The sequence below is a fragment of the Pinus tabuliformis genome, chromosome 4_2 (assembly GCF_031772625.1).
Source record: "Pinus tabuliformis cultivar Carrire ecotype Pingquan chromosome 4_2, CPIR1, whole genome shotgun sequence".
Classification (NCBI taxonomy): Eukaryota; Viridiplantae; Streptophyta; class Pinopsida; order Pinales; family Pinaceae; genus Pinus; species Pinus tabuliformis.
The window spans coordinates 795828105-795838607 of record NC_142304.1 but is presented as its reverse complement, the minus strand read 5'-3'; positions in this window follow the sequence as shown (position 1 = coordinate 795838607).

Here is a 10503-nt window from a genome sequence, read left to right as displayed (position 1 = left end):
ATGCTAGTTGCACTCGACACAGTTGTGTGTACACGCAAGTTCCCTTCATTGAAGTAGCATATATGAATCTAAGTATGGAAATTAAAAAGTGATTGATTTGATAATACTGTTTCAACCCCCCCCCCCCCCCGCCCCCCCCTCTCAGTATTATTTCCAACAATTGGTATCAAAGCAGGTCCTTTGGTAGAAGATTGATCACTTGAAGGAGATCCGTAGAACAATGGGAAAGAAGCTTAAGAAGAAAGTGCCTAAGAAGAATAAGACATCTCAGAAGAACTATGACAGTAGGAGAATCAATTGGGGAATATGTGGAAGAAGCACTTCAGATTCAGAATCATTTCTGAATGAATATGAACAAGAAAAAGGACTATCAAGTATGAATTTTTTATCCTCTGGTGACACATTTATCCATCCATTTGAAGATGATGAAAGTGATTGTGAAACAACTGAATTTGCTCTTATCGGTGAGAAAGAAAGATATCAAATAGAGGCAGAATTTAAAAGGCTTATAGACAAAATTAGTGATCAACAAGATCTATTGCACAAAATGGAATGTATCTCCAAAGAAGTAGTTACCAAACTAAAAGCTCAACTAGAGGAAGAAAACAAGGTAAGAAAGCTATTTAAGGAAAAGGAAGATCAATGTCAAAAGTTGTAGGATGAAGTGACATCATTAAGAAATTAAGTAAATGAAAGGAGCACAACAATCAAGAAACTCAGAGAAAGGTCCAATTACTATTAAAGTCTTGAAGCTACGATCCTCTCGCTAAAAGAAGATATTGAAGAATCAAATAAGCAGAATAAAGAACTACTCCAAGCTCTTGAAAAACAAGAAAATGAAGTTCTTGAATTCAAACACCAGTTGGAAGAAGGAAGAAAAGCTTAAGAAAACATGAAGAAGCAGTATCGTGACAAGGAAGAGCAACTTCAGGTTGAGGTAAATATTCTAAAAGATAACTTAGAAGAAAAGGATAAGCTCTTACGATTTCAAGATAGTACTAAGATCTTGGATGATATTATTAGTAGTCAAACGTATCCTGCTATCAAAACTGGTCTTGGTTTTCATGAATCTATTGAAGGTGAATCTAGTTCACAAAATAAGACAAGGAACTCTAATGCACAATCTGAAATACTCAACAAGGAGATGAGAGGTCAATCCCATCAACAACTAAGGAAAGAAATTCTTCAAAGAAAATATTTTACTCCTTTGATGAATAATGTTGAATGTTATGTATGTCATAATCTTGGACATGTTGTAGCCAAATGCAGAAGTAGAATGGTTCAAGACCATCACACAGAAAGATCATCACGTTCTAGGTACTTTAAGGGATATTGTTTTTCTTGCAATATGTTTGGTCACAAAGCTGTTGATTGCTACAGAAGGAATATGAAACATGTAAGATGTTATGCATGTAATAAGATTGGACATATAGCAAAGGAATGTAAGAACAAAGTACAGACAACATACCAAAAGGAGAAAACATCATCACACTTGAAGATATGGAAGAAGAAGGAAGTACAATCAGAAAGATGTGGCACATCACAATGTATAGACATAACAGACTCAAAGGAAGCTGAAAGTGTAAAACTTTAGTGTTCTCAATCTCATACGCAAGTTTCATAAATAGAAGTCGCATATATACGTGAGTTAGACAGTGCAGAGTCGCGTATATGTCAGTTTGAGAAAAGCAGTGGGACAGGCTCAGGAAAAGGTTCTAATATGATTCAGTCCATTATTTTCTCTGTTTGATAATGGTTACAATCTATTGATGATGTGTGGAAATGTCTTGATACTTGTAAGATGTTTAGAAGTGTTTTTTATCCTAACTTGATGATACCTTGATACTTCTTGTTGATATATGCATGATCAGATCTGACAGTAAACAAGATGGCACAGGTTTAGGGGGAGCATATACTTTTAATAATGCATTGTTGGCATTATGGTTAGTAGTCCTTGGTGATGATGCTTATATGGCTAAATGATACATCTTGCTATGATATGGTTATGAGTTGTCCATGAAAAAATCTCATATGATTTTTGGGGTTACATAGTTGGTGTTCAGATCTAATTTGTGGTTGATTCTCTGATGATGCATATATGGTGCTTACATGGTGATCTTCATAAGGATAAGGAGAAGTACAAAGCTTGAATACACAATTTCATTACTTGATGATGAGTCACTCATATGCTGCTGTCAACATATAATACAGTTAAGATGCAGGATTCCTATAGTTCTTGGCGCTCACATGGATGAGGATTGTTGTTGTTGATGATATCAAGAAGTCTTGACAAAAGATATTCAGCTCAAGATACATAGTGCTATATACAGTATGTCGGATACATGGATGATTACTCAAAGTTGCATTGTTGGAGACATGATGATGATGAGTTCTTACCTATATGATGATAGGTTGATACTTACATATGTTGATTGATGCAGATGTTCCCAAGTGATGATACATGGATGATATATAATATCATGCAGATCTTGATGTTGATGAGATGGCTATGGTGTTTTTCACATATGATATAATGTGAATGATGTTGTATGTCATATGTAGAATTCATTCATGGAAGACTATGATAATGTTCAAAAGGATGAATTGATATCTATATGAAGACATACCTTGTTACAGGTTATTGACTTATACACTAATGGACATATATAGGTTGTTGGTCTCGATGTTGTTGATAGAATGGAGCAGATCATATAGTGTGTATGATAGTTTCTGATGACTATCATGGTCTTGTTTAGAATGTCATATATATCATTCAATGTAAAGTTCATATCAAGACTCAGGATGTAATAGTGTGTTTCTATCTATTGTAGTCATTTGATGAATCCCTTTTGGTCATATGATGTAATTTGTACTCCCACTATGCATGGGAAGGATGATGTAATATTTTAAGTCATGTATAAACTATTGGTATTTGGTATCCCCACTTGGTTGGGAGATGGATGTATGAGTCTTTGGTGATAGGAAGGTCATTTTTGATGTATAGAGTCATGTTTTTCTTGTAGAACATCTTTTTGCTGACCTTGTTTATAGTCAGGGGTAGTATGGACAGCAGAATGTATATCAAGGAAGAGAATATCTTGGTCTGCCCTTTGCCCTTGATGTCAAAGGGGGAGAGTTACTTGGTGTTTTTGTTGCCATCAAGTCCAAAGGGGGAGATTGTTGGCATTATGATGAATGTGTTGTACTTGATGGCAACTCACTTGTAGCAGAACAACTCACTTATATATAACTAGATGAATCTACAGAAGAAATATCAGATGTGACAGAATACATGATAGCTCAAAGAAAGCAGTTCAGATGTAATGTACAATGACAACTCATTAATATGACAGTTCTCAGTATGGCAAGATAACTTTGCCATCAAGTCCAAAGGGGGAGATTGTTGGCATTATGATACAGGTGTTTGTCCTTGATGGCAACTTACTAAGATGACAGATGACAGTTCAAGCTCACAGAAGAATAAAAAGAGATATACGCATGTTACCCTTGATAAATCCGCATATACACGCGGGTTAGCCAACCAAAAGGTGCGTATACATATACACGCACTTTCATGCAAGGGAAGGCGCGTACATTGGGTTTTGGTCCATGGTATTTAGTCCTTGGTATTTGGACCTATGGTTTTGGAACATGGTATCTCGTTTGATGTGTTGAACCCAGGTATTAGGTCCATGGTATTAAGCAAGGCCTAAGACTATAAAAGGAGGAGAAGATCATTAGGCAAAGGCACTTAGAAAGTCTTGAATATCTGATGAAGTATGGGATCGAGTATGGAGGTTATGGGTTCATGATGCTTTTCTTGATCTGAGCTAAGGAGGAATCTCAACAGTTGATGGAGAACAAGATCTAAGGATAGATCGAGATCAAATGGTTTGGAATGAATCATCTCTATATGGTTTGATCATGCTTGTTCTAGATATATATATTAATGCATGTAATGTTCTGATCTGGGTATAACTTAAGTTTGAAATAGCTGCAAATCATGAATGAATATTTACAGATGTATACTTTGGTTGACTTTGATAAAAGCATGTGCATACGCAGGTTAGATACATCTAAGTAGCGTATACAATATGAACTATGATGTTTGAAGTTACAGGTGGTTCTGGTTGTTGATTCAAACTCTGAGTTTTGGTGACTATTTACTAGTGTCAGTATTTTGCATATTCAAATTGGTTGATTATGTTTAGCTTCAGTTTTGATGGATGAGATCTATAATGGATCAGGATCATAATGACTTATGTTTATGTGATCTGATGGACTAGATCTGGTTGCTAACATATGTATTATCCTTGTATATATAATGATGAAGTCAGGAAGTGCAGTGAAGTTATAAGTAAGTAATTGTTGACATATACGCTAGTTCACTTTGGTGAAATTGCGTATACACGCTGGTTCGGCTCTTCCAAGTAGCGTATGCATTATTTCTAATGATACAGTTGGTTCTTAATATTGTTTTAGAGTTCTGTGTTCTACTCTACGTTCTGGTGATTGCAGTTTGTTGACAGGGTTTCAGTATTGGGTGATTCAGAGATTGATGATGCTAGTGTTGATTGATTGTGTGCTTCAATGATATTGATGGGTCTAGTATGAAAATTGGATGAAACGTGGCCTTCAAATTATGATGTTGTGTTCCATGAGTTTCCAGTCTGAAAATTTATGAAACGTGGTACCTGGAGGAAGAAAGAGAAGGTTGTAGCCTTCTGTGGGTCGGCACCTATGTACTAGTACATCAGCTAGTACAAGAGCTAAGGGGGTGGTAGCTCGCTTCCAGTAGCAGCTGGAAAATGGGTGAAGGTTGGAGAATTCAGTAGGCCGGCACCTACGTACTAGTAAAAAGGATCGACTAGTACAAGAGCTAAGGGGGTTGCAGCTCCCTTCCAGGAGAAGCTGGAAAATCAGAGAAGCTTGTAGCCTTTTGCAGGTAGAAGCCTGTGTACTGGTATAAGACTACAACAGTACAGAAATATTGTAAAAAGAAGTTTCTTATTAAAAGAAGATAGAGACAACTTGCAGCAGGTCGTTTTCACCCACATTGGGTTTCCACCTTACATCATGGTGTTCATGAGTGCTTCTTGTGTGTGATGATCTGTTCTGTTTTATTGCACCTGTTTACTATTCATATGGTTAATAAAAGTTCTAATGCACTAACTAAAGATCAACATTTAATGGATTAACTGAATCATAAGTTTATTGGATATACGCTAGTTGCATTAGACACAGTTGTGTGTACACGCAGGTTCCCTTCACTGAAGTAGCGTATATGAATTTGAGTATGGAAATGAAAAAGTGATTGATTTGATAATATTGATTCACCCCCCCCCCCTCTCAGTATTATTTCCAACAGATGCCCCTAAATCATTTTTGTATAAGTAAACTTGTTGACAGGCTCATTAGGATTCAAATTTTTGTTGAATCTAAGAGTAGTTACTGAGCCTAGTGCTTGACATTGTTATTCTTAACTTCCATCTGATGTATGAGACTATTATTTTATTTTAATGAGAATTTTACCATTGATATGCATATGATTTAGTTTTGGAGCATTGAAACCGTTGGGTTTGGGCCCAACCCAGAGGCTTTAGTCCCTCTCATGTATTTCCTTCTTGTTATTGTTTCAAAGAATTGCAATCCTTCTTTTGTTTTAGTATATATTATATCATAAAAACTCGTAATTGTAGGCTTGCCTCTCACCTCTCTTGTGGGAAGAGTGATTGGAAAGATCTACAATAACAACTCAAAAATATTTGTTAATGATTTCTTGGAAATGGATAGATGTTGTTTTTCCTTCTTATTCTCTACATTTTAGGAGTTAGTGTCGTTAGCTTGATTTCTTAGAGTAGTTTTGTGGGATAGAATATATATTAATCAAATTCAACTCTTCTTCTCCATAATAATTTGTCTCACTGCATTATTGGTCAGTTGATGCATGTATCTGGCTAGTTGCAGGGATTATGTTGATCTGCAGGGGTGGGCACACCTTTCCACATCCACCTGGACCTTTCCATCTTCCTCTTAGGTACCTATCCTTTCTTCCAAATTTTTTCTTTGAATTCACTCTGTTAAGGTAAATGAAGGACATTGTGGGCATTGTTGGGTGTAGGAATTGCACTTAAGCAAGCTCCTTCAACACTTAATTGTCAACTTGGGGTTTCATAAACTTAGAGACGAAGCACAATAAATGCCAGAAGTGGTATGAACTCTTCCTATTCCTAATCCTACTTCTTAAATGAAATGTTACAGAAAATAATCTTAAAGTAAATCGACACCAAAGCAATTCTAGTGTTGGAATGTAAAAGAATAATTTGCGAGGAAATCAAGTAAAGGAACTTTCATACAACTGGAAGCAATCTTAGATTCTAAAATGAAATACTATGTTTATCTTCAATATAGATGGCTAACATATTAACAAGTGGGCCCTTGCAAAGATCTATTTCCCAATTGATCTTCCTTCTACACCAAGAAACCTATTCTTGTACTATTGCAATCTGCTTGCACTAGTGCAGGTACAATACTTATGTGAAAAAAGTATATTTTACCTTCTTTACTAAATAATTATGTCTTTGTGGAGGTGCTCTAAGCCTTAAGGCTTAGAGCACTCTATTCCTGTGACAAGAGACCAACTCTTGCACCGAGACAGAGCTTTCTTCACCAAAGTTTCCAATTTACTTTCGAAATAACTAAAAGACGTGTTGAAAAGAATTGCAATTGCAAGCTAGATTCTTAGATAAATTACACGTGAAAAAGAATGCTTTAATTAACTGAACTTTGCAATGAAAGTAAACTTCATAAAGCAAAAACAATTTGGAATAATCAAAGCAACAGTCAAAGTAATTTGCATGCATCAAACTAACTTTCAGCAATTCACTTATAACGTTTTTGTTCCTTTTTCTTAAGTCATAAAATTCAAGTGTAAAGTATGGTGTTTGTAATAACGTCCTTCCTTAATTCACGTAAACATTCTTATATCCTTCAGAAGTATAAATCTTAACATTAAGAATGATTACTTGAATTAATAATACTTTTGCTTGCGGGAAAAAATGAAATTATAAGCAGGAAAAAGAACGTAACACTTGTTGTGAAGTAAATGAATAAACCAGAGTGCAGGAAACTACATGAACTAGTACATGAAGAATCTTCCTACATGACCTGAGAGGAAGCAAACTAAGACAAAAATTGTAGGAAAAGAATTACAGGAAGGAAATTGCAAGAAATTAATTGCAGGAAAGAAATTACAAGAAAGAAATAAACTTAATTAAACTTCCAAACTATGGATCTGTTCATGCTTGACTATGAAATGAATTTAACTCAAAACTCTTGAAATAAACATAAGAACAATCCTAGCCACGCAACTACAAATGAATAAATGTTCACACAAACCTTTTAAATGGCGAAAGAAAAAGGGTAAACAAGATGGGTTGGCTGGGCCCTAGCCAACTAGCTCATTCCGTTTAAGAAACGAAACGTTTCAGCACTTAATCATGCATGAAATAAAAATTAGACACAACGTGAAGAAAACATGTTCCTTGTATTAACTTGATCAGCAAATATACATGATAATGCGAGTACAACCCAGAACTGAGGGCAACACAAAATTACAAAGGAAATGAAATTACAAACATAGATATCGCTAGCTTGGCTCTACCTATGGTCTACATTATATACAGCCTCTTGGCCTTAGCCATATTCTTCTAATTACACTCATTTCCTGTTCAAGCCTTTCAACTGAACAGACTAACAAACAACATTGCAAAACCGGCCAATGGTTATAATAAAGCACGAACTTTGCTAGCCGTAGACCATAGTCATGGCAAGTATTCCTCACTATATGGCACCAATATCCAACCTTAGATATTCCGCAACTGAATTATGAGTTGTGGATCAAAAATGCATGCGTGGAAGGATTCAAACTATCATGGAGATCATGGAGAAACATCGTTGGCGGTGCAGGAATCTACCTACATTGATCATGCTAAATAATGATTACACTTAGTTCTTCAATTAATTTTAGGAAAGTTAAACATAAGTTACAAGAGATACTAAAAGGTATGAAATCTATGTAAAGTAATTAATAAAGAACTTAATAAATATTAATTATGAAATACAAAGTATATGTAGGAATAAATGATTATCTTGGACTAGTGCAGGAATGAGAGGGTTAAATAGAGATAAAACAGAGGTTAAGGCTTATGGGAATAGGGTAAAAATAGAGAAATTTGGGACACCAACATCCTCCCATCCCTAAGTTGTTGTGTGTCCTCACACAACATTTTACCTTCTGCAAAAAATCTTCAAAAATGGGTGGCCAGCTCTCAATCTTGTACTTCAATACTTATCCCTGCTTTCACTACCTTTGGATTTTTACCTCGGGCTCCTTTCAGCTGATTAGTCACCTTCTTGAGGTGTTTGTAGCACTTGGAAGCCTGATACTTCCATACTTTCACTTGTTGTTTTTGCTTCTTGACCTCTGCGAGCAGCTCTACCTCACCTTGCTTTTGCCAATTTTTCTCCTTCATGACCTGGTTCAAAGCCTCTAGGTCATGAAATTGCTGCTCCAATTCCACTATTCGGTTGTTGAGGTAGAGGGTAGAGGGCTCTGTGCTCAGATCCTCTGGTGTAAATACCTTCTCTGCAATGGACTCAAAGCAAGTCTCGTCATTGTTAATATTAAGGTCATCCAGTGTTTGCATTATGACATCACCAAGAGTTTTTGTGCCTGGGGTTTCCTTATCACCGATGGTTTTGGTGCCCTCCATAGCCTTCATGCCAAGGGTTTCAATACCTTGCGCACTTAACTCCATAGGGTTTTTAATGCCCTGTTCTTCCAATTCTTCAGGGGATTCAGTACCCTATTCATTTAAACTAGAAGGGGCTTCAGTACCTTGTTCATCAAAAACATTGAGGGTTTCAATGTCTTGTTCATCAAAATTGTTGAGGGTCTCCATGTGATGTTCCTCATCATCCTCATGGCCCTCTTCCTGAAATTTACCTGCACTTGGTGTCATCTTCTTCTTTCTTAATCTGTGAAGAAAGGTAGACAACAATATGTCATCTTCCTTTTCGACATTTTCTTCGTTTACCATGGTGTGGGCCACTACATCTGCAAGCACTGAAAGATTATGGTCTTTAGATGAAACCTAAGGTGATTCATCAATCACAATCTGAGAGCTTGACCGATACTGATTCGTCTCTGGAGACATAATATTTTTCTTTGTCGGGGTTTTGATTTTTATTTTCTTTGTCGAGGGAGGAGTGTCTTTGACAGACTTATTTTCTTCTTTCACCGGTGTGCTTTTACCCTTTTGCTTGGCAGGGGACAGTTTCTCTACCTTCCTTTTCTTTATTACACTTGTGCCAGCAGAATTCCCTGCACTACTCACCCGTAACTCCTTCAGGAATGCCTTCCAGGTCACTCCCTTTTCTTCCAACACTTTCTTGACAAGGATTGTGATAAGCCCATGATGATATAGCTTATATGCGACTTGGCTTGCATCCCCACTCTACACACCTTTCGCCATTTTCTCGAGACTTCAGAGCAGGTAGTAAGGAAAATTAATAAGTTTCCTCGACTCAAAGTGCAACAACAACCTGATATGGTACACAAACGCTAATGTGTAACATCCCTCGCAGGTCAAAAATTTCTGTAGTATGTACAGGAGGTCTCGCCATTTTCTGAGCATGGTGCTTTATGGAAGCCCTTTCTTCCAGTCAACTTTGAGCTTTCTGTCAATCACAAACTGACGCCATCATTTCTTTTCAAGCCACTCCTTTTTGAACCATTGCTCCCCTGTAGTTAGCAAGCCTGTAGCTCGCGCAATGGACTCCTCTGTGACTTCAAATTATAATGAGCCGATCCTAGCTCAGCCTCCATCAAATTTCTTGGAAAACTCTAGCACCACGTCCATGTTGAAGCCATCGAACTTCTACAAACATGGAAGGAATCTGGATTCCTACAATAGTGAAAGACTATTCCGGTATTCTGCAGTTTGCTCAATCTCCTTCAAGGATGATGGCCCATTCCTTATGGGTGCCATGTTTGAATTTGTCACAATTCTCTATCACAACCTCAAAAGGATTTCAGTGAGCGATACCAACAGTTGCTGAGAATTTTATGTCAGAGGTTCATCCATCCTCCGTCTTTTCAGTCCCATCCAACCGATCATGTTTAATGATAAAAAAACAGCTCCTCAGATCAGATGCAGATATGTATCATCCTGCTACAAGTGAGAAATAATGATTGGATGTGGTGGAGGCTTATGCGGCAGTGGTGTAACAGTCATAATGATCGGGTTATGAGGTAAGACAATGATGAACAAGTGATGGGAGATTGTTTCAAAGGAGGTGAGTATGATTTTTCAGAAAATATGTACTATCCCATGGTCTACCTCATAATTCAATTAAGACATATTTTAGTACTCATTAAAGAAATTAGATTTCAGAACCCAATATATCTTGCACTTTAAAAAATTTCCTAACTCAGTCAAT